This window comes from Ptychodera flava, chromosome 1 (genome assembly GCF_041260155.1).
Source record: "Ptychodera flava strain L36383 chromosome 1, AS_Pfla_20210202, whole genome shotgun sequence".
Classification (NCBI taxonomy): Eukaryota; Metazoa; Hemichordata; class Enteropneusta; family Ptychoderidae; genus Ptychodera; species Ptychodera flava.
Genome location: NC_091928.1, coordinates 7039232 through 7052230, shown reverse-complemented (window position 1 = coordinate 7052230; position 12999 = coordinate 7039232). Strand labels below are relative to the sequence as shown.

The window sequence follows — 12999 nt, the reverse complement described above, 5'->3', positions numbered from 1 at the left end:
ATGTAGAAGCTGACATCTTTTGAATCAATGTCAAGTGAATTCACTTGTTAACAATCATGTGTAATATTTAACAACAGTGTTTAAACAGGATGTTCCTGTTTACAAGATGAATAACAACGTTCACAGATAGGAAGTTTGATTTGAAATGAGTTCACTAAAATACTGTCAACAGGAGATATAAGATACTGGTGATAAAAAAAATCATCAAAAGTAAGAGCCATGCTCTTTGCAATTGTAACTCATACAATGACAATGCACTATACTAGTAATATTGTATTGTGATCCCTGTATTATGTAATGAGGATTTTTAATATGAAAATTCTGTAAGGGTAATTCACCTTGAGACATTGGATTAATCTGCTGATGACACTGGAAAGTATCTAGGTAGTACATAATTACACATTGATATACATGATGAGTAGGCCGACTGTTGCCATATCCTAGCAAAAATTGAGTGTCACTTCGGTGATTTACAATTTGATATTTTCTCAAAGTGCATGGCACACATTTCATACAGATTACCTTTACAGTAACTTGAAAATATTTTCTTGGTGTTAAACAAGCATATAATGCCGTCTGCAATGTTGGTGAAGGTACATGGACATTGTAGAAACATCACCTGAAAATCAAATATTTTTGCTTGATTGACCTATCAGTGGTATTGACCGTTGTCACCGTGCTAGTGATATTTAATTTGACAAAGTGTGACAAGTACCATTTTGCTGCCAACAGATCATCAGTTTTCATATAGACCTTCAAGAAAAACGGTTTACAAGTGTTTTGTGAAGTATACATACACTGATAGACATTTGCCATAGCTGACTTGATATTCAGATTACAGGTGGCAACGTCCCATACAGGAAATAAAGATGTTCAGAGAATGGTACCTAGGGAAGAGAGTGACAGACAGCTACCAGTGTATTTTCCACAGAGGGAAAAATGACCAGATGTAGATGTAGGTAGTGAGAGAAGAAGGGCAAATGTGAGGACATTTGGTAGTTGAAGTAGTTTTTGAGTCCAAATGTTAGGCAAAGTTTAAAGATGCATGTATGTCAGCAATCCCAGAATTGACCCAATGATATGTGACTACTACAGTGACTACTGACATTGACTTCTTCGGGTGAAGTGTTCACATCGTATATGAAATAGAGACACTTTTAGCCAATCAAAGAAGTAGGTGCAGACTAAGATGACCATATCGTGATCGCTGGATGTCGTACAGTTTACAGTGGCTGGCTTGAAACAGAAAGGCTGGGCTGTGGGTGCACAGCGCCACCAGTAGTAGAATGGTGGAAAGGCAAGAGGAGACAATTGCAATCAACTTGTTCACTGATCTCACATGCAGTTGTTGACAGCATCATCGGGAACTATATTTACAGTATGTCTTGTGACAGTGACATCAGTTATTTTGGTAAACAAGATTGCACAGGCACCTCGTACGAGTCGTCTTTTGTTCCCTTCCTCATTCTACCATGGGGGCGCTGTGTAATGTTAAGGTGGTTGGAAAGGCTATTTTTGCACCAATTCTTTTCTCAGAGTTAATGTCAAGTTTCAATTGTTAGAATCAAGATATTTAGTTCAAATTTTCAGGATAACTCCCTTAGTTAATATTTTCTCCAAAGAATATAAAAACTGTATATTTGCAGCCATGATTTTAAAATATGACACCAGTAAATATTAAAATTTAATTTTTCATATTTTTTTTACATATTTGAATTTGATAATAATTGGATAGTATTAATATTACCAAATTAGTTATAAATATGTTGACACTATTTATTGTAAGATTTGTAAGGCAGGATTTGTAAATAAAATTTGTTTTTATGATTTTACATGGGTCTATATATCAAAAAATTATTAAAAATTCTTTCAAATTTCAAAATGTGATTCAAATACAGAAAAATTGTGCCGTACAAATCTTATCTGTAACCTTGTTAATAGGCTGTAAAAATTGATGTCCATATCTCATTTCAAAGTTGGATTAAATTGGTATACAATTATGTAGGAAAACTGTATTCTGTCAAAAATGTTGAAAACAAGCCATATTTGCACCCCTCTTCTGAAGTCATAGAGCAGTTTTTTGGTTAATCTCACTTTTGACACCTCTTTGACACTCAAAGAATCTAAAATGCATTTACAATAGCAGTCACTCACTCTGAATGCCAGCACCGCCTTGTCAAACTTTCCTGAAAAACAGCAAATAATGACTTTCCCTTTTCAAACATTTTATTAAAAGCTAGGGGACCTCTACCATAGTTAATACACTAAGGACTCCCCAACTTCTTATTTGGTCAGTTTTACAGAAGTTTTAACAGGCTATAACTCTGCAATGCCTTTGTGCCCAAATGTCTAGTTTGTTTTATTCCACAGAGAATGTTGACTACTTTTATATTTAATAGTTTGTTGAAATTTATAACTGATGCTCTAGCCTTTCCAACCACCTTAAGCCAATCCAGGAGCTCGGCAGCTTCTGTACTAGTCACTGTATACCAGCCGTCCGTGTCCATATGTACAGATACCATCTTTGTGATGCCACCTACCACATATCAAATGGTATATATGACTAATACAAAAATGTACATGAATTATTTGCTGTGATGCAATTTTAGAAACTTCCAGTGGAGTTAAATGTATCAATGGCAATAATGCTGGTACATGTGATACATGCATGCAGGCACAATACATGTGATGTAGCTTATAGTTTAACTTCAGTGTAACCACATACATGCTGCACATGTATCTGAAAGTCAGCCAGATACATGCAAACACAGCAAGGATGCCATCAGGTCTCACAATAATCCTCTTTCAGCCTTCAGCAGGTAATCTTCTCCACAGCTTGAAAAAATAGAGACGCTACCAATTTAAATAACATTGTATAATTTGCATATTCTTTGTTGTAAAATGTATTCTTTTTGTAATATTTAATATTCAAATATCAATTTCTGGAAAACCAGAGGGGTAGCCCATTCCTAAAAAACCCTTTGATGGAAAACCCTATCAATAGTCTGAATATGGACGTTTATTTTGGCCATATCAAAATTACTCTTATTATTTGTGAGTTATTTCACAGTACATATAGCTGTGTTTGTTTGAACTGGATTCCTTCATCATCATGTATTTGAAGGTATCAAGAGAAGAAAAGAGGAATTTGACGAGATTAAACTCGTTTGAGAGAGGATATAAGTTACATGTATCCAGTGTAAATAAAGATCAATGTATTTATGAACTGTTTGAGCTGTTCACCCCGTGATTCCAATAGACTGTTCCAACTTCACAGTGGAATGTTCCAAATGGTGATAGTTAAAGGGTAAATACAAGATTTGAGAAGAAATTTTCCTTTGAATTGTATGATAGAACTTATAAGAAAGATGCCTGCACTGCTTTAACACACGTAGGGTGTGTGATGAAATGTGATGAACATCGTGTACATGTAACTGATTACCCAATATGGCCATAGAGGGGGTTGTTTACAGACATGGGGAATTCTGCTTTTGACCAGTGTGTCCTCTAAACCAATTGGTGTGTAATTGACTGGTACCCCATGAGTTTTCCTTAACAGATTGCATGTCGTAGTATAGAGCTTACTCAAAGATTTTGCAGAGTTTCCTAAATTGACTAAAGAGTTTGAAAACCCTAAAAGATAGAGGGCTCAGTACATTTGATACACATTTTATTCATGGGTTATTTCTGTGTGTAATTTATAGTGTATGTATTTTGTACCTGTAACAATAATTCAAAAATGTCTATTTTCAGACTTGACAAATATTGTACTGTATAAATTAGGTTGGCAAATATCTCGCATTGAAAGCGTTCTGACTTTTACAGATGTAACATTGTCTTGTGGTATGGTCCATTGTAACTTTACTTGATCGTAAACATGTTAACCAAGCTGTTGCCTAGCTTTATAAGCAGTTGCTGTTTATACTATAGAGAAAAGATGCTAGTATACTAATATCAGTGTTCCTCAATATTTTAGATGCCTTTGGCATATTAGGATACAAAGTGTAATCCAAAGTAACCAGATGGTGCCGGATTAGCTCAGGGAAATGAAAAACAAGTCCAGGAATTACTACAATGGATGGCACAAATCTTTACACACAGTTACTCATTGGTGCTAAAACTTTGAAAAATGAGATGACAGATTGTTTTTCATTGAAATATGACATCAGCAAAACTGACACAGTAGACTCAATTTAAACTTCTGGAAAACACATGGCCTTGTGTATGTTTTTCTTATTCAAGACACACATCTCAACTTAGCTGATGTATTCTTTTATTAATAAATGAAATGCCCTCCTGTCTCTCCTGTTTATTAAAGTAAATGTCTGTGAATTAATTCTACAGGTCAGCCTGCTGAAAATAAAACCAACTCTATGCAACCTTCATGCACAAATAAATAGAGAATATCAATGCCCCCCCCCCCCCCCATCTTCCATCTAGTGATGGGATATGTTTCAGCAATAGACCACACCCAGTAAAGGTAAACCATGAGATTTTGTCCTGTTCAGGATGTATGCAAAAGCAGTAGCGAGTGCATATGAAGTGAATTGGTCAAAATCAAGCGGTACATGTATATCCATTGCTGAGGTGGTTTACTGCTATGATATATACCATAACAATAGATTGTAAATAAGAATTCCTGTTGTAAGAGAAACATCATAAAAGGAATTTTTCTGTACCCTGTATCAACTGTATTATATTGCGAATATAGCACGCATCACTTTATTTGCACAATCAAAATTGCCATGATATAATAGATATGGCAAATTAAACTTTCATTGTATTCATTCGGTGTTTTTATTCAGTTCATGTAGATATCATAGATTATGCATGAATGTGAAAATTCATACTAATAGTCTGCTACATAACCAGTATGTTGTTACTTTTATTGCATTGAGTGATGTCTTTACTCTACTGCAGGTGGCCATTTTGGTGGAAATTGATACTTTGCTTTTCCAGACATTTTTTCTGTACAACACTTTTAGTTTGAAAACAGCAAAACTAAGAGTCGCTTTTAGTCCAGCTATATCCCAGCTTCCATATTTTACTACAGATCAATCAATTATTTTAACCACAAAATACCCATAACATTTTTCTTCTGTTTTTTACCATCTCAACAGAAAGCCATACAACTACATATTTATAATAAACTAACATTGGTTTGGATGAACTCTGCAATCATGAATGAGATCAAGTTTTTTTGAAAAAATTGTTCCAACAAATGATACCTTACCAAAGATATCTATGTCAGTGAGTTTGTTGAAAATGCCAATCCTTTAAAAATTGCATATCAACTTCAGAATAAGTACTGTGGATAGTGGTGAATGTTGTACACAAATTATTTTGTTATTTGATTCACTGAATGCCAAATGTGATGGTTGTGTAGCGATGTGTCAGATAATAAATGTCATGATCTGATTTAGAGCAACGTTCAAAGTACCCTGCAATAATAAGCTCGTCACTCTGGAGACATCATACATGTACCTATGGAATTCAGTATTCACAGTTGGAATTCAGTATTACACTTCCCTATTTATAGTTATACCTTTGGCTTTCAATCAATTGCCATATTTTATAGAAATAATCAGGGTCATATTTCGTATGACGATAGAACTGACATTGTGATCCTGATTAGATTTTACACATACTTGTACCTACAAGAGTTCAGCAACAGTGGATGTTTGAATATATTATTTAACATAATTGTTACTGTTACATGTACATATTGCACAAGAGTTTTCCGTATCCTGTTTTCCATGATAAATGATAAATGAGGCTTCTTTAATCTTACTGCCTGCTTTCAAATGTTGAAAAGACAGTAGATAAAGATTTATGACAATGTTTGTAATTTTAAACAGTAAACACAAACAAATATCATTCAGTCTGTAATGTACAGAAAATATACTGGAGGTAAAAAGCGTTCCAACTTTTGTCCTTGAAGTCTTCAAAGTCATGCCATTCAACATTACCCCAGTGAAGACACAGTTTATGTACCGTATGCAGCCGTAAACGCAATTCTGTCCTAATGAGTAAAGTGCTATAGATTTTTGCCCAAAATACGCAGAGTGATCAGATTGATTCACTGAAGGGTACCATTCCAGACAAATCCTGACATATAGTAGCTTAGAGTGACGTATAGCTGAAGTTCTAGCATTTTGTTCAGATTTACTAGGAACTGTTTGGCCATTTTTAAAACTATTTGGCAGAGTGCCAATATCCAAACACTCATAATATATGTCCTGAACCATTGCCAAAAGAAAAGAGGTTTACCTTTCACCTTTTTGATAAGTTAGCGTCATTGCAACTTCACTTCCTTGTTGTTCTTTGTCCAGCTTATTCAGTCATTGAAAGTTATGCAGTGTTTTTGCAACCTTTTGTATTCAGTCATTTGGAGTTTTCCATACCTTTCTATATAATATATTGTTCATAAGTAAGAAGGATCCAAAACAGCATTCCAAAAGCATTCACTGTCAGGACAATATGTTACACAGTGCTATTGAACCCTCAATGTCCCTCTATGCAGATCAACCAACGGGAAAGAAAACTCTAGTAATATATATCAAAGTCTGCTTATGAAAGCCTTAGGTTTAACCCTTTGAGCCCCAAAGTCGATTTTTGAAGCCTCTTCTAAAATGTACCCTAGTCAATTTTTTCCAGATTTTTGCCAAAATTTTGATAAGAAACTGTAGCTAATGAAATTTTATGTCCATTTGGTCCTTAATTATCAAACAACTTACAGAAAAATTGATAAAAATGTGTAAAATGTTGCACTGAAATTTTGGTGGGAAAAAATTACAGCACTCAAAGGGTTATTATCCTGTACACTTTCTGGTCCTATTCCCTAAAGGCCTTGGTTGTTCATGTTATTCTTTTGACAGAAAATATTTCATTTAATCAAGTACATATTTATATATGTGGAACAACTTTGGTCAAAATCATGACATGCTTTTGCAATTCAGGGATTCAAATGCATGTTTATATCATACAGTGTTTTCAATGAAAGATTAATAGCATGGTCGGTCCATAAAAAGTTGTGAGAAATTTATCTTTGCACAGAGATGTACCAACTGAAGTCCATAAGATAGGTTATGTTTTTGTGGTTGTCAAGTAACTCTTTTGAAAGTGATTCTTTGGGTGTACTTTGTTGTGCAAGTGTGATGTTACTGTGCAGTAAACATGTTGAGACTAGTGGTGAACTTTATGGTCATACCAATTATGGGTTGTCCCAGCGTGACTACCCATCATGCACCTTGTGTCAGGGTTACTTGAACTTTGGAAGTGCAGTACAAAGTATTATACCAGTCAGAGCATGATATGTTTATCCACCTTGGACAAACGTCTAAACCAATTCTGAGTCAATACAGGTATTGTGGATGATTCACCTCCTGGCCAGAATTCTCTTTAAAGTAAGTGATTTCTCACTTTGAAGTTTCTGGTTGCTAATCAAGGTGGTTTTGTGGACACAGCCAGTGGATCTCCATATATTATCAGCACACTCAACAAGGTACATTTACATGTACAGAGGGAGGCTGTTGTAGCACTATCTAGTATGATACTACTACGTACTAGGAACCAAAAAGTACATGTATAAGTGTAAATACGTGTACATGTATACATGCATGTTTCTTATTGTTACAGCTGTACATTTTGAAAATCCGATTTTCATGTCTGTTTTTGTGTTTTAATTTTAATAGATGAAATAGACAAGTAACGAATTGTTTCTGGTAGGTCTACATGTAACTTGATTGAATGTAGTCTTCTTCATGTGTGTATCATTGGCTCTCCTGTCCAGCCATGAACTTCCTTTATTTGCATAACTTAACCTTCTATATTTTGTACAAAGAAGCACTCACAAACTAAGCAGCAGTATTTGGTTAGTTAACATTTTCCATGTCTTTAGCATTGTATGTAAATATTTCCACACGATGAGTGTGGGCGGCTAATATTCAAATGCAATTATATTAAAACACTGAGCTCATCGTTTGGAATGTTTTAATTTTCAGTTTTAATAACAGCCTACAGCTGTTTTATTCTGATGTGCTTCAGTTTGAAGTACCATGGCCTCAAAAATACTCTTGATTAACCGTGTTTACAACTCTTTTCTTGTGTACACATGCATTTGTGCCAAATATGTTGCAAGTAAATTCATGGTATTTTTCCCTTAATTAAAGTAGGGTTTTGTTGTCTGAGATTCATTGTCAAAGCCTGTTGCAATTTCATAATTTCATTGTTGTCTCTGTGGAGTGGCTAGCCTTCTTGGAACATAGGCAATGTTTGTAGGTTTAACATTGCAAATGTAATATTGTGCAAAATTTAGTAACAGTTTTTGATTAAAAGGTGCTACACCACAACAATCTATTTACTGGAATGTACAGTACACAATGATACTGTTTATTTGAAAACATTTCAATAAATACATTTGTAACCTAAAACTAGTTTAAAACATTGGACAGTTAAGAATTTTGTGTTGCTGTTCAGGTTAATTTTTGATTTATTTTTGGCAAGTTGTCCAATATGACCATTAAAGTCATTATATAAGATGCGTCTTTTATTATGTTGCAAATTTTGAACTCAAATTATTTCTCCAGAGAAGGGGTGTGATTTATAATATGTACCTTTTGTCTATTTTAATGTGAGCGTGACACCAATAACATGGAAATTCTTAGTTTTTGGGGGATGGGGTATAACTGATGTGAAAAATAAAAATAAAATGTTTGGCTTTATTGAATAAATAACTTTTAAAAGAAGGTACTAGAACACATGATACTGTTTGAATTGATTTCAGGCAATTTGATGAAATTATTCTGCATGTAAAATCCCTGTTGTGAGGGCATGTTTTGATATACAAAAAACCTCGTATCACGTTCAACATCTCTTGTATAGGAGCATTACAAGCTAACATGCCTAGAGGTATGTCTGCATTTGTAAAATCCGTCAAAAGTCACTCACATAGTAGCAAAGTCACACACAAGCACAGAACACAAGACAAAATCATCTTTAATTCAGTGACTTTAACGATTGATTTGTATGCAATGGTATTAGTCAATAATGCAAAAAAAAAAAGAGATACCACTTTTACTAACTTAGACACTTCAAATTTTGGAAGTCAAGTTATGTTTTTGGATGGGGGATTTGAAGAGACTTTTCCAAACATATGGCAAATGCGCCGTGCAGAGCAAGTCTGTTGAGTGACCTAAATAGCAAAAAACTCTTGATGAAATACTGTGTGAGCCACCTCAACAAAATATTAGGTTAGAGAACCTGATACCTGCTCATGTTACAATATTGCCGATTGGTGGATTAGTGGAAGAAATGAGGCAGTGTGGCATTTACACATGTATAAATTGCAGGGTTATGAAAGGTTAGAGGTCCTGGCATTTCTGCTGTGTAAGTATCAAGATGACTTCAAACAGCAGGCTTCTCTGTGCCTGTAGATGATGTAAGTTCTTGTGAACAGATTTTTTTCAATTTGTAAAAGTTCAGAGATGGTCCGTCATTTTTTTTGGCGGGGAAGGGGAGTGTTTTGATAAGGGTTATGCTAGAACTTTTGCACACAGCACCTTAAAGCCATTTTCCATAATTGTTTACCCAGTGTTAAACAGACAAGGCCTGCCCACCATTAGCCTTCAGAGGTTGATCATATGCATACGTGCAGATGCATTTTGGCTTGAAGAGTCAGAACACGTCCACCGCATATATATGTATGTATATATTTATATCCACGTTCCAAACTCTCCAGTTTAATCTGATAGTGCGTACTGACAGAGCATCATAAAAGAGGTACTCTTTTATCTGTGTTGATCAAGCGGGGCCTATTTAGATAAGCGTTTTTTTTTCATTCCACTCTCTGATGGGCCCAGACTGCTAAGCAAAGCTGGGTTTTACTAACAAAGAAGTAAAGGCAGTCTAGACTTCCGTTGCACATGTACATGTAAGTATCATAAAACCCCGACACATGTAATTATAAATACCTTATATCTTTCTTTTCCATGTCTTTGAAAGTATTGTTGGCAAAGCAGTTTGTTTGCAATCATTATTTTATCTACATGTCAAAATTACAGCTGGAGAAAATTGAAAACCTTGATGGGTACTTTAATGCATACTTTGTATTGTGCTAGGCTAAAGTTCAGCTTTTAAAAACTTTTCACAAATTTAAAGGCAATGATGCAGCACTCTCTACTGTAACTCATTTTAACCTTTTATATATATTGTGGCACAATTTTTTTGGCAGCTAATGTCCACAAAATGTTAAGCCTCCAGATGACAAAGGTTGAAAGATTTTTCAGACGTATCTCCAGAGAACTCCTGAAGGTGTCAAAAAGGGTTTAAGCATAGATACAGTAAGCCGTGTGAAGTTCTTCAAAATTAATCATGGCAAAGTTCTTTTCTAGAAAGCATTCTTTTACATGTAATTTCTATGTGCAGTCTGAAATTAATCCTTCAAGTTATACTTTTTCATATCCCTTGGCTAAGTTATTATATACATGTATCTTTAGGCGCCACACCCAAGCACTTCATACATGTATAAAATGTATCTTGTGTTTACACAATTGCTTGGCGACTGTGTTATGTAATTGCGCTCAGGGTTGGTCAATACTGTGTCAGATCAGATTTTCAAATATTAACCACATGTAAAATTTGTTATTCATCATAATAATACAAAGGTCTACTAGTGTCACCTTGTATTGCAAAATGGTTGATTCTCAACACAAGGTTATTGGATAATATTTGCTGCCAAAATGAATACAGATTACACTGAGAGAGTATTGGTTTAATAACTTTTTGAGTTAAATACAGCTGTGGATTGTAGTTTTCCGTAGAAAATGCAAAGATGGATTTTATTTGCATTCAATGCATTCTTTTTATATATAACTCACAATTAGACATATGTGTATTGTAAACATTTCAATCATAAATTTGCAGTTTTTGATAACCCTTCTGTGGGCCTCCGATGGTTAGTGGAAACTGTCTGTCAGCAGTCTTAATCATTTAAGTATGGTTTGTGTGTGTAAAAACTATAGAGTGCCATTACAGTTGATTGATTTTGTTTTTATGTCTTTGGTAATTAAGTGTGGTTGTAATAGTCAATAACCATGGATATTTGTGTAATGGCTTTCCATATGTTTTATGTACTTGTCCCAGATAGTAATCTCCTATCTAGCTATGTTCTATTAAGGTCACAAACACTTATAATTAATTACAATTTAATTTTTTTTTATCTTCATTTTTTGAAAAGGAAGGACAGTTTTTCTGTTTCTGAGCCATTTTGCTGTATTATTTGCCTTTATAGCGGCAGGGTTTTTTTTTTGGATAAAATATTAAACATACAGTTTACCAAAGGTATAAAATTTACTGCATGTATTTATATTAAATACGTGCAGTTTAAACAAACATATTAATTTTGTTGAATTCTATAGGTTAAACAGGAAGGGGTAGCCATCCATTTTATTTTGTTCTAAACTACAAGAATTTTATAGTTTGAGTTAAATGATATCCAAATAAGTTCATACTACTTCTATTAGAATTATCATGTAGACATTTGTAATTTATTACCAGTAAGAAGATTTTTAAATGCCAAGTGAATACATCTACATTATTGATAAGTAATAGCTATGCGGATAGTAAATATTTCTTTATTGCAAAATATGTATTTACTTCATAAACAAATTTTAATATTACGATTTATTCTTATAATTTTTTAAAATGAATGTTGCAAGTTTCTGCCATGGAATGGAAGGAGTCTGACGATTGCTAGATGCTTGAAACTTGAGTAACATATACATGATTATTTTGTACTTGAAGTCTTTATGTTTAATATTATTTATAATGCTTTGCTGTTAGTATAGAACACTTTAATTTCCCGCAAGGACATCTGTAAACACACAGACAGACAGACAGACAGACAGACAGACACACACACATATATATATATATATATATATATATATATATATATATATATATATATATATATATATATATATGCCAATCTTGATATAAATATAAATGAATATATTTAATCAAGTGGAAAGGAAAATGATGGCAACATTGTGCAGTTAAAGTTACAAGCAAATATTTGGATTGAATTGCTGTGTTAATGTTATTGATGATGGAAAACAAGTCATAAATCTGATTGCGATGCATCTTGTGTTATGCATTTATGAATGTAAAGTTCAAGAATTTTATATGGAAGCATATTAGGGGAAAATGATGGCTTGACTGGATGTTTATGCCAACAGAAAAACCTTGTCTACATGAGGGACCATAATATCATGGAAGGGGTTGTCGGGTAGAGATATACACTGTATGCAAATCTTTCATCTCAACATATCTATTCTTATGTCTTTTGGGATCTGGCAGAGCAAACATAATTTTTCATAATTTGCTATTTCTATACCATCTGATATGCAATTGTTAAGTGCTAAAGCAACTTATAAACATTGTTGACAGTTGGAAGCAAACTTGGACACAATGTAGCCATGTGTTATTTCAAGCAGGACATTGGCAACAGTGCATCGAAATTTGCTTTTGCAGTCTGTCATAAACACACAATATCAGAATACCTACACACCTATACAGTGTACAAGTGTTTAATCTAGCAGAAAGTTTGTACAACAGGTCTGGATTATTGAAACATCATGTATTCCAGAATAATATGTATCAATCCAAACACCTTGTATTCAATCTATACTAGAAATACAACATTGTACATTTATTTAGAAAGGACGAGAAAAAAAGAAAGCCAATGTGCTTATTTTAAAACAAGGATGGTTCAAAGATTTTTCATCCTTCTTTGGTTCAAACACATCTTTTGGATGGGATGACTTTAACCTAGGTCTGATGTACGTATTAATTATGATGTCATTCTGTCTTCAGGTATTATATGCTTCATTCAGATAATTGAATTTGGAACAAGACTTGAATGGTTTGCAACTGATCGTGAATTCTGTATCTACATGTGTAATAACTATGTGGGTTTTACTAAATTAGAATTAGGAA

At 33.9% G+C, this 12999-nt stretch overlaps 1 protein-coding gene across 5 annotated transcripts in view; it reads left to right on the top strand.

Annotated features, from left to right (window-relative positions):
* The window catches only part of LOC139129131 (protein polybromo-1-like), a 97337-nt gene that overhangs the window by 11156 nt on the left and 73182 nt on the right, over positions 1–12999 (top strand). Inside the window, exon 1 of one of the 5 annotated variants that reach the window (XM_070694855.1) lies at positions 7270–7406. The exons of 2 other annotated variants lie outside the window; for them this stretch is intronic. The gene's annotated coding sequence lies outside the window, so the exon portion shown is untranslated. Of the gene's footprint in view, positions 1–7269; positions 7407–9580; positions 9702–9779; positions 9932–12999 lie in introns of those variants that run through there. 2 more of the 5 variants (XM_070694859.1, XM_070694866.1) reach the window with 2 other exon arrangements.